This window comes from Lutra lutra, chromosome 13, assembly GCF_902655055.1.
Source record: "Lutra lutra chromosome 13, mLutLut1.2, whole genome shotgun sequence".
In the NCBI taxonomy this organism is placed as follows: domain Eukaryota; kingdom Metazoa; phylum Chordata; class Mammalia; order Carnivora; family Mustelidae; genus Lutra; species Lutra lutra.
The window spans coordinates 47976473-47991895 of NC_062290.1; the positions used below are offsets into that span (position 1 = coordinate 47976473).

The window sequence follows — 15423 nt, forward strand, 5'->3', positions numbered from 1 at the left end:
TACAATACAGTATGGTAGGTGCCTTCGAAGCAGCACTCAAATCCATGATCTACATGCTTTGAGTGACCTTCCCATGACTTAAATCTGATACTATTATTCTCAGTTTAAAATCCTACAGTGGCTCCCAGTAGTGTCTTCAGGTTAAAATCCAAGATACATAGCATGACCTCATAATATCCTTATTGGCTGGCCATTTCTCTAGCCTCATCTTGTCTCTCACCATGATGCTGGCCTTGTCTTCTGGTATTCTGTGTCCATCACATGGAACTGTCTAGAGGTATTTAAATGCCCTGCTATTTCCAGACTTAGAGCCTTCGTGCTTCTGTGTGTCTTGTTCCCTTTGCCCTTCTGCACCTGGCCATCTCCAGCTCATTCCTCAGAGTTTCCTTTTATTCTGTCCCAAGCACCAATAGTAAATATATTGTGCCAATATTTTGTGGTTTGTGGAGAAATCAACTGCTCATGGGCTTCACCTGAATGTCCTAATCACCTTCCCTCCTTCCATATCACCATGTTGGTTTTGGGGCCTTTGCTGCTGGCTCCCATAGCTCCACGTGCTTATTTTCCTTTGCCTGATGGATTTGCAGTGTTTGTGGTCTGTACAGTGTGGAGCAATGACCCAGACTCCCAGTTGCAGGGCTTATGGGTCAGACACAATCCCCTCTGAGACAGCAGGAAGTTTCTGTCCTTTTCCCAGCTCATTCCTAATCTTCCTGCTAAATTCCCTGCAGTGTGTATATATGACAGATGGGGTCAGAGTGACGTGGTCTGCTGGGTATGAGATGGAGAATCTGTTGTCTGTGCTGACTTCTTCCTGCCAATGTGGAGAACTTCTGGAAGGGTAGTGGGCAGTCGGGGATTTGGACTGGGGAACAGAGTGAATAAAAAGGGGCCATTCAGATGAGAGTTTGGGACTTTAGGTCACCAATTCAGGTGATGGATGCCTGAGAAAGAAATCAGAAGGCAGAGAGGACATGGGCAACCTGAGCCATGATTACACGTGCCAGGGAGAGGAAGGTCTGTTATTCTAACATCTTCATTTTGCAAAACGTTTATTATTCTTGTACTTGTAACATTATCACTTATGTGATCAACAAAACTGAAAAAATAAGAGCTATTTATAGAGCCCAAACCAGCCCCTCATACTACCAGCTCTTGATTTCCTAACAGACAGAGCCTTTCAGAAAAATGCGGAGGAGCTCATTCTGAACCTGAGGCACAGCCCCCAAATGAAGGCTATTTACAATTCTGAAAATAATCTTTTCTTTCCAAGATGAAGGCTCACTGGGGGGAATATTGGTTCCGTGATGAAGAACAGGTAGGAAACAGTAGGTGTTGGTGCTGCTTGCAGTGTTCTTTGGATCTCGAGGAAATAATATTGAGATCTTTGTACCCCTTTCAGCCCGATTCAATGTTTTTTGCCTGTGGCCCACAACAGCAGGCAGGCAGTTTGTTGTGTTAGTCACACAGTGACTTTGTAGTTGAGCCTGTGAGTCAAGCAAGGCTTTTACCTATTGCTTATAGTTCAGAGCTGTGATGCCCAAGCATCCCTCTCTCCATGACTTATCTACTTGATGGGAATTCTTCGGGGCAAACTTAGAAGGTCACAGAATCCCTTTAGATATTAAGTGGAAAAAGCCACATGCAGAACAGTATATATAGAACCTGGCACATTTTGTGTAAAAGGAGGGGAATATAATAGATATTTGGCTGGGCTCACATTTGTCTTACAAATAAAACGCAGGAAGGATTTAAAAAGCTGTTATGGTGATTACCTACAAGGGCTGGAGTCAGGCTCTGAGCAAGAATTGGGTCCATGAGTTTTTTGGTCACCTGGATTTCTGAAACATGGTATCTATCACCTTCTCAAGTCTGTCAAGAGGCATGACTTTTTATTTTAAATAATACAAAATAAGAGCAGGAAAACAAAGTCCATTTGGTATTACAGTATGTATTCAGTGGTGTGTTTGCTTTCATCCCACAGCCTTGGATCTTCCAGTCACTGTCATTGAAGCTGCTGTGTTTTGAGCACTAGCTCTACGCCAGTGACTTCCATAGCTTAATCCCTTCGGTCACCTTTCCAGGAAGGTAGTACTGTTCATGGTTTCAGATGAGGAGACCAAGTCTTAGAAACAAAAGCTGACCAAACTAAGACCAGACGTTGGAAGTGTCAGAGCCTGCCACCAACTTCCTCTGACTTCAGATCCAGTGTACTTTCCCCTATAATAAGCTGACCACACCTCTGTGATTGCAGATGTGTTGATTACATCCAGGAGTCAAAGTACACATCCATTCAATAAATATTTGTTGAATACCTGCCATGGACGAGGCACTGTGGCAATCTTTGGTGATGGGAGAAAAGTAAGAGTTGCGAAGACAGGCAAGAGAGCAACGAAGCCCGATGCTGGGCAGGGAGTGCTTTGGATGAAATCGAGCACAGGGAGGGAGGCAGGACAGAAAAGGACATTTCATTGAGCTGGGGAAGTTCGTGGCAGTTTTCCCGGAGATGAGTCTTAGAGGACAAATGGTATTTAGCTAGGTCCTCCCAGTGAGGGTCAAGTGTATTCCAGGCAAGAAGGGACAAGATGTACCAAAGCACAGAGTTCTGAAAGGACACTACATTTTTGAGAAAGGGTCATTAGTTGGGCACGCCTACAGTGCGTGGAAAGAAATAAGGCCAAGAAAGGGAAGGATCTTGTAATGCTGACACTTGTCACACTGAGTTATTTGGACTTCATTCTATAGCAAAATGGGAAGCCATAAATGATTTTTAGTAGAGGCATGAAAAGGTGAAACTTTAAGCTTAGCAAAATCATTCTGGCAGGAGACAATGAATTGAAAAGGGTTGATGTTGGAGGACTGGTTGGGACCATGTTACCGTATTTTATTGTTTACATGTTTGCACATATATATATATACTTTTTAAAATTACGTCTATCCCCCTGAAATTGAGATGTATCTTACAATGAATTTTATGTCATAATTTAATTGGCAACATCTATAACATATAGATGCAACATAGTGGTCCAAGCAAGAGGTGTTCAGTGTCTCACCCAGTTCCCTGGCAGTGGGACAGTAAAGAGGGAAAAGATTTGAGTGACATTTAGATTCTGATATGTTATTGATCATTAAGTAAAAAAAAAGAAATGTGTAGAACACTGTATAATATGCTGCAAGCTGTGGGGAAAAAGTGTGTGTGTGTGTGTGTTGGGGGTAGAATACACACACCCACATATGTACTTCTAGAAATGCATAAAATGTTTCTAGGAAGACACACAAGAAACTGTAACAGTGATTGCTTCCAAGGAGGGGCATTTGGTGGCTGAGGGAAAATAGTGAAAGAAAACATTCTCATTGTGTTCTATTTTGTACATGTTATATTTTGAACTATCATGCACTGGAAATAAATAAAATGATTTAAAAAGTTAAGAGGTATTTGGTAGAAACAATTGACAAATTTGTTGACAGATTAGTTATGGGATAAAAGAGTATGTTCTGTATGTCAGATTTTCTTCTTTTTAATGATTCTCTAATTTTTTAAGACAACTACTGGAATTTAACTTACGCACCATAAATTCACCCATTTTAAGTGCACAATCTGATGACCTCTATTAAACTTACTGAGTTTTAGGGCATTTTCATCATCACAGTCAGATCCCTCACGCCCATTTAGTTATTCCCCTTCTCACCCCAGACACAGAGGCAACCACTAATCAAGTTTCTGTTTTTATGACTTTATCTTTTTTGGACAATTCATATAAGTGAAATCATATAATATGTGGTGTTTTGTGTCTGGCTTTTTTCATTTCATATAATGTTTTTTGGGTTTATAAATGTTGTATATATCAGTATTTCATTCTTTTTTTATGGTAAAATAATAAGCTATTGCATGGATATACAACATTTTGTGTATCCAATCACCAGTTAATGGACATTTCAGATGTTCCTCCTCTTTGGCTATTATTAATAATGCTGTTATGAACATTCATGTTCAAGTCTTAGTGTGGAAGTATTTTTTCATTTCTCTTCAGTAGACACTGAGGAGTGGGATTGCTATGTTGAATGGAAGTTAGTATTTAACTCTACAAGAAATGGTCAAACTGTTTCCCAAAGTAGCTGCATTGCTGTACCTCCTTATTGACAACATATGGAGGAGGGTTCCTGCGAGAAGCATGTCCTTACCAACATTTGTCATTGTCTATCTTTTTCACGGACTTGATCCTAGAGGGTGTGAAGTGGTCCCTCATAATGGGTTTGATGTGCATTAATGACTCACGATGTTCAGCACATTGTCATGTGCTCATAAACCATTTATACATCTTATTTGGTGAAAGGTCTATGAAAGTCTTTTTCCCATTTTAAAATGGGATTGTCTTATTAATGAGTTGTTAGAATTCTTTGTGTCCTTAACTTTAATTTGATTAAGGAAAAGTCTCCAGTAGTAAGGAAACTTATTTCTCTATTTCTGAAAATCTTTTAAATTCTTATACCTTTTAGAGGGACTCTTCAGAAGGGTGTCCTATTTATTTTTAAAGTATTTCCATGAGAACACAGAGATCAATTATGAAAACTGATTATAACTTTCTTTCCTTACTTATGGACTCAACCAAAGGTTACAATATAGATCTTTGTATCAAATTTATTTTTGTAGCACTTTCAAAGATCATAGCTATCTTCCTAATCGGCTTCATAGACAGACTGAAAAATTCAACCTAGTGGAACTATGTCTTACTTTATAGTGCTCTGCAGGACACTTACTGTCTGAAAGTAGGAAATAGATAGCGCTAAAGATCTGATAAATGATCACAGAAGTAGCAACCTTTAATAAAGTAAATACAGAGACTGTGTCCACATTCTGTGTCAGTTTTATATCTTCAGTTTTATCTGACCTAAATACCAATACTTCTGGTAAAATATATTTTAATGTTTTGGGATAAAATAAGCACAGAAAAATGGCTTTTGAATTTTAATTCTCCCTGGTGAATAATTTTATTTTAATTTTCCTTCTAAAATAATCACACATCGTACTGCAAAGTAGCTATCCATGATCCTCTTCAGAATATACACACATGACTTCTAGATTCTAACTGGTCACAGTGCAAATTAAGCTACCATACAGAAACTAAGAGGAGAGGCCTAGAAGGAGGAAGGAGATAGAGGATCTCAGGGTTCAATAGAATATTTCTCTCTGTGTACACCAACGATGAGAAAGATTTTGACCGGAAGTAGCCTGGGGTGCCAGATCAGTTTGAGGAGGAGAAAAAAAAAAAAAGGCCCTGTTTTTGATTTTGTCATGAACTGTCGATGGCACCTACCTTAAATACTGTTAGAAGGGTCAACGAGCTCCCAGCAGCTGGCCACTTGTGGTCATACTTCAGTCCTCAAATTCGTTTGGTTAGGGCCACAGTGGGCAGTTTGCCCATTTGGTTTTTGAACCAACACTTAAAATGCAGGAGATTTAAAATAAAAATCCAGTAAAAATGGGAAGATGTGGTAATGCTGGGTTCATGTTTTCATATGGTAACAATTAGGTGGATCTGGGTGCTGGAGACTTCTTTTGGCTAGGACATTTGTTCTCACTTTGGCTGAAGACAGCTTGCACTTTCTGTTGTTTCCCTGCCTTTGAGAGTATCAGTTTTAGTTAATGAAAAATTATATGGGATGCTAAAACCATGATTTCCCTATCTAGACAGCTTGCTCATTTCACTGCCTGTATGATTCTTATAAGGCATTGGAGTTTATAACTGTATTTGGCTGCTTACGCAAACTTGGTTGCTTTAAAACAACCGAAATGTATTCATAGTTCTGGGGTTAGGAAGTTCACAATCGAAATGTTGGCGGTAACGGTGCTCCCCACAGAGACTCTAGAGGAGAGTTCTCTCCTTACCTCTTCTGGCTTCTGGTGGCTCCAGGAGATCCTTGACTTGTGACTCCACTTTGACCTCCATCTTTATATGGCGTTGTGCTCTTCTCCCCCAGGTCTCTCCTCTGTCTTTGTTTGTTTCTTTTTTAAAAGATTTATTTATTTGAGATCGAGAGAGAGAGGAAGGGTGGGAGTGTGGGGAGGGACAGAGGGAGAGAATCTTCAAGCAGACTCTGTGCTGAGCCTGGAACCCAATATGGGGTTCCATCTCATGACCCTGAGATCAAGACCTGCTCCAAAACCAAGAGTTGGAGGCTTAACTGACTGAGCCACCCACCCAGGCACCCCAACCTCTGTGTTTCTTATAAGGATACTTGTCACTGGATTCAGGGCCCATTTGGATCATCCAGAATGATCTCATCTCCAGATCCTTAACTTTTTCCAAATAAGGTCATATTCCCAGGTTCTGGGGATTGGGACATGGACATATCTTTTTAGGAACCACCCTTTAGCCTACTACAGTAAGCAAACCAGAGAATCCTGGAGGACATTCAAGTAGAATGGGGAGTGGAGGCTGGTACAACTCATCAGGTTAAAGAAATGGAATGAGAGTAAGATCAAAGAGAATGGCTTTACCTCAACTATCTGTGTACCAAGGGAATCAAACGGCCTTAAGCTCTGGGATCCCCACACTTTAGCAAGTGGAATTAGGGCAGACTTAGTTTCTGTGATCCATCCATTTCACCTTGGCTTAACCACTGATTTAATTGCCATGATTACCTTAAGTCTCCTGTCTGTTGACCACTTTCAGTTGCCCCAAACCACACAAACCACCAAAAACATGCAACAAATATGAACATTTTAATTAGCATAGGACTAAGACTCTCCTCTCCTAAAGGGGAGATGAGATGTGAAAGTAGGTCACATATAAAAATAGGTGCTCATGGAGCTAGGAGTACCCACTGTGGGCAGACAACCTGGCTGGGTCTTGAGTATCATCAAGAAGCTGCTCCTCTCAGAAAGCTCTTTGTTGTTTAATTTCATGGAGACATTAGGGCATTAGACTATTAGGGCAGAAAGGACCTCGGGGATAGTCCAAGCTAGGCTAGAGCTAGATCTGAGACTTCAGTTGAGACAGTCAGAAATATGGGGGAAACTGAGTTGATCAAATACCAGAAGTACAAACAACACATAATCCATTCAGATCTAGAAATTTTGCTAGTGCCTGTTTGCCTCTTTCTTTCTGTATTGCGCTGTTTTCCTTCTAGAGAAGACTCTGTGTGTGTGTGTGTGTGTGTGTTGAAGAGGAGCACCCAGAAAACCATATCCAGACCCTCAAATATACCCAATCCCCCAAATATCCAAGCCTTAATCAGCCAATTACATCGGTATCCCCAGAGACCCATAGCTGGAAAAGTTCATTGTTTCCCTGCCGAGATGTGGTGGGGATTTTCTTTGCTGGAGCATGGTAACCAGGGCAGCAAGAAGCCCAACCAGGAGGCTGGTCAGAGGTTAACCCACACAGCTTTGCTGAATTCTGGGCTACTCCTGGGGGCTGGGTGGGGGGCCGCTGGGAAAGAGAAGTGTCTGGCATTCTTGCGTGCTGACATCAAGCTGCAAAGCTGCTGCCCTCTGGTGAGTCAACAGCAAAAGGCCCACATCGTTCGAGAGCAGCGGCCCAATCAGAGAATGTGGGGCCACGCCCCAGAAGTCTCTAACTTTCGGCAGACTGCAGAAATCTTTTTTAACTTTCAGCCCACTCGAGAGAGCTCCTTCCAGAGAAAGAATGCAGAAATGATTAAGCTCATAAGAAGCTTAGAATCTGCAATAATAACAATAATAAGATAAAGTCCACATTTGCTTTTAAAGCAATTTATGGCTATAGACATTCAACACCCTGAATTTTACTCATTTAATAAATATTTAAACTTTCACTTGTATGTGGAGGCCAGAGGGCATAGTGAAGGACTCCCTGGGGCATTGGGGTTTTCTGGATATTGAAATTAAGATGCTCCAGCATGACATTGGTATTCTGCTACATGTATCCCGTCTTATTTCCTCCAAATTTCTGAAAGGTATTTTGGTCCTACATGCTCTTCCAGAACCTCACCACTTCTCCATCAAGAAATAGACTTGAGGGACGCCTGGGTGGCTTAGTTGGTTAAGCAGCTGCCTTCGGCTCAGGTCATGATCCCAGCGTCCTGGGATCGAGTCCCACATCAGGCTCCTTGCTTGGCGGGGAGCCTGCTTCTCCCTCTGCCTCTGCCTGCCATTCTGTCTGCCTGTGCTCACTCGCTCTCCTCTCTCTCTGACAAATAAATAAAATCTTAAAAAAAAAAAAAGAAATAGACTTGATCATTGAGTTCCAACAGCCATAGTTGGAGCTGAACCACCATATCCAAGATTGTTAGCTGCTACAGTGAGAATTTCATACATAAATATTCATATATGCAAATTCTACAGTGAAAACAAAAACTAAGGGTAAACTTCTCACCTTATTAATGGGGCTGTTTAGTATTAATGTTGCTGTTTAGTAATTCCTCTCAATTTCACTAGGTTGAGTAGGACTCAGTGGGGAGATACCATGCATGAGGCAAGAGGAACCTTATTTGTTAAGTGCAGCATAAACCTGCTTGTCAGGGAAGAGCAGAGTCCCTCCCAGAGCACTGCTACCATATGGTATTGCCATATCGAGGAGTCCATAAAAGGGACTGGCATTGTCAAGGATTAACTGGGTTTTACTTGGCAAGGTCAGGCGTCTTGATGGCAGGCTATAAAATAGAGGAGGATAGAGAATCTACAGTTGGAGGCCATCTGAGATTGGGTGCTAGTTTTCCTTTAGTCTTGGCATCTGGTTTGTAGTGTCAGGAGCAAAATGTTTCACTTGGCCAAGGGAGGATGCTCTCTGTGTGGCTTTGGGTAGGAGGGGGGTCTCAGAAATAATGGCTGTGGTACTACCCTACCACTAGGAAAAGAGAACTGTCCCAACACGAGGAAGGGCATGCAGCCAGAACCAGACCTGCTTCCCATAGGGCTGGAGATCGGGGTCATTTTACCCCCTCTTTTTTTTTTTTGTTAAAGATTTAAAAATTTTATTTATTTGAGAGAGAGAAAGAGGAAGAACACAAGCAGGCAGAGGAAGAGGGAGAATCAGGTTCCCTGCTCAGCAGGGATGTGAGTGGGAACTTACAGTCCTGATGTGGGACTTGATCCCAGGACCCTGAGATCACAACTTGAGCCAAAGGCAGATGCTTAACTGACTGAGCCACATACGTGCCCCTCATTTTACCCCTCTTACACGCTAGATCTGAAGAGTTGAAAAGAGGTTAGATTATACATACCTGTTCATTTCCTCCTTCCTTTGTTTGCTTCTTTATTCATTTGTTTCCGTATTTAGCAAAAAAATATTTTTGCATATTTTAGGTGCCAAGGCATTGAGCATACACTGTTCTTGTTCAGAAGAGGAAACCAAAAAAAAAAAAAAAAAAAAAAAAGATAATTGCAATGTAGTATAATTAATGCTCTAATTACAGCAACATGTATCGAGCTCTTATTAAATACCAGGAACTTTCCTAGGAGCTATAAATGAATCCCTGTAATACCAAGATAGGAGTTTGGTTATCATTCCCTTTTGTAGAAACAGGTTTGGAGACATTAAGTCCTACTGCTTGGAAGCAGTGAACAAAAAACATTTAAGCCTAGACATTTTGACTAGAAGTTTGGGTCCTTAACCACTCACTTCCAAATTTGGGAAAGATGACTAAAACTACAACACCTACAATGACTCTTGAAAGCCAAGTCACTCTTTAAATGAGGGTGTATGTGTGTGTGTGCACGCTGGCTGGGGCGTTGTGGGGTGGTGGTGACTTGTAGGCAAAAGTGATCACTTGTGCGAGGTCTGTGAGAGGTGTGTTGTCAGGGGAAATGAAACTGATTAAATAGCATTGGAGGTTTCCGTGGCTGATCTGGTTTTCTATTAGGGCATAACAAAGTACTCCAAAACTCAGTGGCGTCAATAATCACGACCATGTCTTTAATTCACAAATCTGTGATTTGGGCAGGGCTTGGTGACAACAGCTCCCTGCTATTTCACGCAGCGACTACCGGAGATACTTGAAATATGGCTGGCGGCTGGGGCTCATCATGCGTTTCTTTCTTTCTTTTTTTTTTTTTTAAAGATTTTATTTATTTGTTTATTAATTTGTCAGAGAGAGAGAGAGCATAAGCAGGCAGAGACAGAAGCAGGCTCACCGCTAAGCAAGGAGCCTGATGCAGGACTTGACCCAGGACCCTGGGACCATGACCTGAGCTGAAGGCAGCGGCTTAACCAACTGAGTCACCCAGGTGTCTCTCCTCATGCATTTCTATCTTTATGAGATCTCTTCTTTTGGTCTCTCTAGCATGGTGGCTGCCGGCAGCTGACCTTCTTAATGGCAGCTTAGGTCTCCAGAGGAGCATGCAGTAGAAGAGACTGCCAGATAGAAACTTCATTTCTTTTTATGACTGAGTCTCAGAAATCGCATAGCTTGACTCATGCCAGACTCAACTGAAGCAACCCACAGGTGCTACCCCCGTTCAAGGGAAGATGACATGGATTCCACTTCTTGATGGAGAAGTGGTGAAGTTCTGGAAGAGCATGTAGGACCAGAAATACTCTTTCAGCAGTTTGGGGGGAAATAAGACGGGATACATGCAGCAGAGTGTAGTCATTAAAAAAACAGATTTGGAGTGTGATGAACTTTGATTTCAACTATGGGCTCCACCACTTCATGTAGGGTTACTTTGGCCAAGTTGCTTGACTTTTTTTTTTTTTTAAGATTACTTTATTTGATAGATTGCGCGTGCATGCACCAGTGTGGGGAGGGGCAGAGGAAGAGGGAGAGACTTTCAAGCAAACTCCATGCTGAGCACAGGGTCCAGCTCTGGTCTCCATCTCACGACCCTGAGATCATGACCTGAGCCAAAATCAAGAGTCAGACGCTTAACCCACTGAGTCAGCCAGGCGCTCTTTAACTATTTTTTTGTTTTTGTTTTTGTTTTTTTTTTGTTTTTGAGTCTCTGTTTCCCTATCTGTACCATGAGCATGCTAGTCATGATCATGGTGGAGATGTGAATGTTAGAGAATATATGTAAATCCTTTGGCATTGGGTTCTGGCACAGAGTGGATCCTTCAGATACAATGGGCTGGTAGCAAGATGTATAACTGGAGAGGAGGAAGGAGCCAAGGTGGGGAGGGATTTTGTAGCTAACAGGAAGTTGGTAAAATAACAATAGCAATGATAGCCAAAAATGACTGAGAACTAGGCAGTTCTAAGCTCGTTGAAAGGAGTATCTCATTGATCTTAACAACAAACCTACGAAGAATGACGGTTGTTCTCCTGTTTTACAGATGACAAAATCGAGGATCAAAGAGGTTAAGAAACTTTCCCAGATTGGTAAATAGCAATGACAGGATATGAACCAAGGTAATTGTCTTAATCAGAATCTGCACGCTGGGACAGTTTGGATTTTAACCTGAAGGCTATTGGAAGCCACTAAAGAATTTTTAAATGGGGCGGTCTTAAACCTGTTCTTTTGAAAGTAGTATAGCATAGGGATCAGGGGCTCTAATCCAGGTGAGAAATATTGAGATATCTGATCTATTGCAGACACAGGTAGTGTGGGAAAGGTGGAGGAGGTCCAGAGAAACGAGTGGCAGTCGTCCTTGGTTCCTGATTGGATGCGGAGAGAGAGGGAGGGCATTTCTATAGCCATTAGTCAGCCTTGGTGCAGGCACTGGCGTGTGCCTTATTACTCAGGGCTCCAAATGGAGAAAGAAAACAACCCCAGGGTGTCTTCTAACTTAACGCATATTTCCTAAGTCCTTGCACTCTCAGTCTAGACTAAAAATAAACAAAACAGACTCCTCTTGAAGCTCTCAGATCTCTTACCTTGCTATTCTAGCTTTCAAATTCCGGGCCGCGCTTCCTTTCCCACACCCCAAGCCCTCATACCGGGGATGACAATGATCGTTTGTGTGTATTCCGCGATTGTTCCTTCCACATCAGGGGCCTAGGGAAGATGATCTAAGGCTGCTTTCTGCTGTCCTTGCTTCCTCCACCCAGCACTGGAACTACACATACAATTTGTTGGTTCTCCTAAAGGATCACTGACTGGGGCTCTGATAGGGTCTTCAGGGAGCCTGGGGAGGGAGGGTCTCCATCTGAGGTCCTTATTGACTGTGTCATTTAGTTTCATGGTAAAGTCCCTTTGCGGGGGACAATATGTGCTTTAAAGGACAGAGAAAGAATATGTCATCATATACAGCATTCCATATCTCTGATTAGGGACTTGAATCTATTGCCAGGTCAAGGTCCGGGGCACAAACTGGTCCTTGACAGGGAAGTTAACTAAAACAAGCAAAACTAAACCAACAGACAACCCCCCCAAACCTAATTTTTCTGACTATGAAAATATTTATCTTTTCAAATTATTGTATCTAAACTGGAATAATTTCTGAGATTTTAAAAAAATGGCTATGACCTTGTCTGATAGGTGTATTTACTGTTACTTACTTGTTTGTACTTTCTCCTTCCTTCTACGTTTTCTTCAAAAAAGGGTTCAATTTTGAAAAGTAACTTTCTTCTGATGCTACATTTTGAGTAAATCCCTGCCTCTCCCCGTGGACTATGGAGGTTAACATCTGATCAAACAGCTTTTGTTCACTGACTGTTGCCTTTAAATATAGTGGCTGCTCCATTTAACTCCGTGTTTCAGACAATAAATCACTGGAGAAGAAGGTATTGCTCTAGTTGTTTGAGCTCTATCTGTGCGCATTGTTTGGTCATTTGGTAGCCGGTCATTAACTTCACCTTCTGCTGGCAGTCTCTGAAGTCATCAGCTGGTTAAGCTGTGCCAACACAGGAAGCCGCTAGATGCCCAAGAGTCCTGTGTTAGGATCTCAGATGCAGCTCCCTTTAATAAACAGGGAGGCTTACATTTGGGTTTCCGCACTGAATTTTTTCCTTTGGAGAAATTATCCACTATACTTTGATTACAACTCAAGTTTTTCATTTATAAGTAACAAAAAGGATTGATTTTGTAATTGAGAAATTTCCCCCCAAATGGGAATTTCCAGTGAAACTCATTAAATTGGTGGATGAGAGTGAGTGAATGATGGATGAGGTCATACTTTCTTCTCACGAGCTGCTACAAACACTGCAGAGTGGCAACGAGTTAGGATGTAGAAGTTAGAGAAGGGTCTGGTTTCTTTTTAGAGGTGTTTTTGCTTGCTCAAAGCTTCCAAACCATGAGGCATCAGACCTCCCCTCCCCCAAGAAAGGGCATAGTTTGATAACCTAGGCTACTTTTTCATTAATTAAATCTTGCATTAGGGGATGAATGTATTATTTTTTTTTTTTTCCCTAGAAGGAAACTCCTTGTTTGGGACAGCTTCAGCAATTTAACCACATTTTCCAGCACATAGAGCAAATAAGAGGCAATCATTTGTCGGTCATAAAGATAAGCCAAGGAGTGGAAATATTTTTTGTAGGTCACGTCACCTGACAGAAACTTTGGACTGATCCTTTCCTGGTTCAAGAGTTCAGCCATAAGACCTACTTTCCCTATCAGCTGGGCTCAAGCTGATAAAGTTCCAAAGGAAGCAAAGGTTCTTTATGAGCTTTTATTTAATTGTCTTGTGACAAAAGGGCTGAGGGGCATTGTCTGTATCAAGTTACTTCCGGTTGGTATGTTCTTTTTTTGAATAATTCACTCTCTCCCATGATTGGACAGGGTAAATGGAGTTTGATTAAAGTTTGATTAAATTTGATTGCATCAAATTTATAGTGCCTAGTACAGAGCCTTCATCCCTGGGGGTACTTATTTGAAGGAATAAAAGTGAACCTAGCCTTAGATTGGTGATTGGCTAGGGATAACCATGACTGAAGAGAAAACTAATCACCTAAGAGCAAGTATTGGATTGTGAGCCCATCAAGGGTATTAGATGCAGGGGACAGAGATGAGAATGAGCTTGAGATAGAAATTTCCCTGAAATTGCATATGACCTATTTTCTGCTCTGCTTCTTTCCAGGAATTTGTCCCCAAAAGAGTTCATTCAAAGGTGTTACTCGAAAAGTGGTGTGTTAGGCCTGTCTCCATGGGGAGCTTCAGTGGATTCTAGCTCCTCTGCTCCTTTGGAAGGAAACCAGTGCTGGATTTTCCATACCTGATCTCACTCGCTTTTCCTTCTTCCCTAGTCCCGTCTTCCCTTCTAATTGATCTGCGAACACCAAGAGCAAGACATTTTCTGCAGCTTCCATCCTAACTTCTGTTCCAGTCCTGACTCTACCACAAAGTCACTGTTGACCTTGAAGAGTCCAAATAACCTCCCTGAGCTTTTTCTTCTTCAGCTGTAAACCAAATAGTTGAATGAGATGATGTGCTTTATGAATTCTATTATTCTCTTATTTTGTGAATAGGGCCAAGTTAGAATAGCTTGAAGCTGACACTTGATCCATTGTTTATTATTTTTTCTACTAAGGTACACATATTAATCAATCATTTTTCTTTAAATGTTGGGCTAATTATATGATATCAGGTAACTAAACACCTTATGTTTATTAGTATGGCTATCCACGGGGTGCCTGATACTAACCAAGTAAATTCTTGTCTGTGGCTGCGAATCTGAGAGTCTCTTCTGGTAACTATCCCTTAGGTGAGTGGAGGTTGAAAACCATTAAGTTTCAACTTCTAATAGGGCTGTGGTTCTAACATAGATTTTCAGGTATCTTGGACTACATGGTGTACACAGATGAAGACATACTTTTTGGTATTTTCTTCTTCTAAGTGGTTCAAATATCTGCATGTCATATTATTAGCGTTATGGCTCCTCTTATTTCTTAAGAGCTTACTACATGTTAGACACTGTTGTTAAACATCTATAGTTTTATGTAATCATCTCAAAATGTGGTAGTTAGTTATTGTAATAATTATTTTAGTTTTAAAATTATTATATGTAAGTGAATTAAATATATATGCACAGAATTAGAAAACAAACAAGCTGAATAACAAACTCTTCTCAGTTTAAGAAATTCAGCTTTTTCAGTCCTTTAGATGTCTTTGTGTGTCCTCTCTAGTCACACCCTCCCCTTACCTCTAGAAGTAACCACTATCCTAAATTTTGTGTAAACCATTACCTGTTTTTCTTTAGTTTTGCCCTCTCTGTATATATCTCTAGATAATACATGGTTTAGTTGTATTTGTTTTTAATCTTGATGTGAATGAGAACTTATGGTATGAATTCTTCTAGAACTTACTAGTTTCCAATATTTTATTTTCAGATTTATCCATTATTGACATGTTTAGCTGTAGTTGATATGTAGTTCATACATTACATAGTTAGTAATATTCCGTTGGATGACTTTGGTATAATTTACTCTACCATTGGTAGATGTTTGGGTTGTTTTCTTTTCTTTTTTTTCTTTTTCTTTTTTCTGTTATGAGCAATGTGGCCTTGGATGTTTTTAAACTATACAACGATAGATGTTTTTTAAGGGAAAACAAAATAAAATTTCTCTGTT

At 41.0% G+C, this 15423-nt stretch overlaps 1 protein-coding gene across 4 annotated transcripts in view; it reads left to right on the top strand.

Annotated features, from left to right (window-relative positions):
- LOC125083920 (uncharacterized) overlaps positions 1-15423 on the top strand; it is a 153868-nt gene that overhangs the window by 85808 nt on the left and 52637 nt on the right. The window contains exons 4-5 of one of the 4 annotated variants that reach the window (XR_007122407.1): positions 11253-11328; positions 13935-14065. The exons of the other annotated variants lie outside the window; for them this stretch is intronic. The gene's annotated coding sequence lies outside the window, so the exon portion shown is untranslated. Of the gene's footprint in view, positions 1-11252; positions 11329-13934; positions 14066-15423 lie in introns of those variants that run through there. 4 annotated transcript variants of the gene reach the window in all.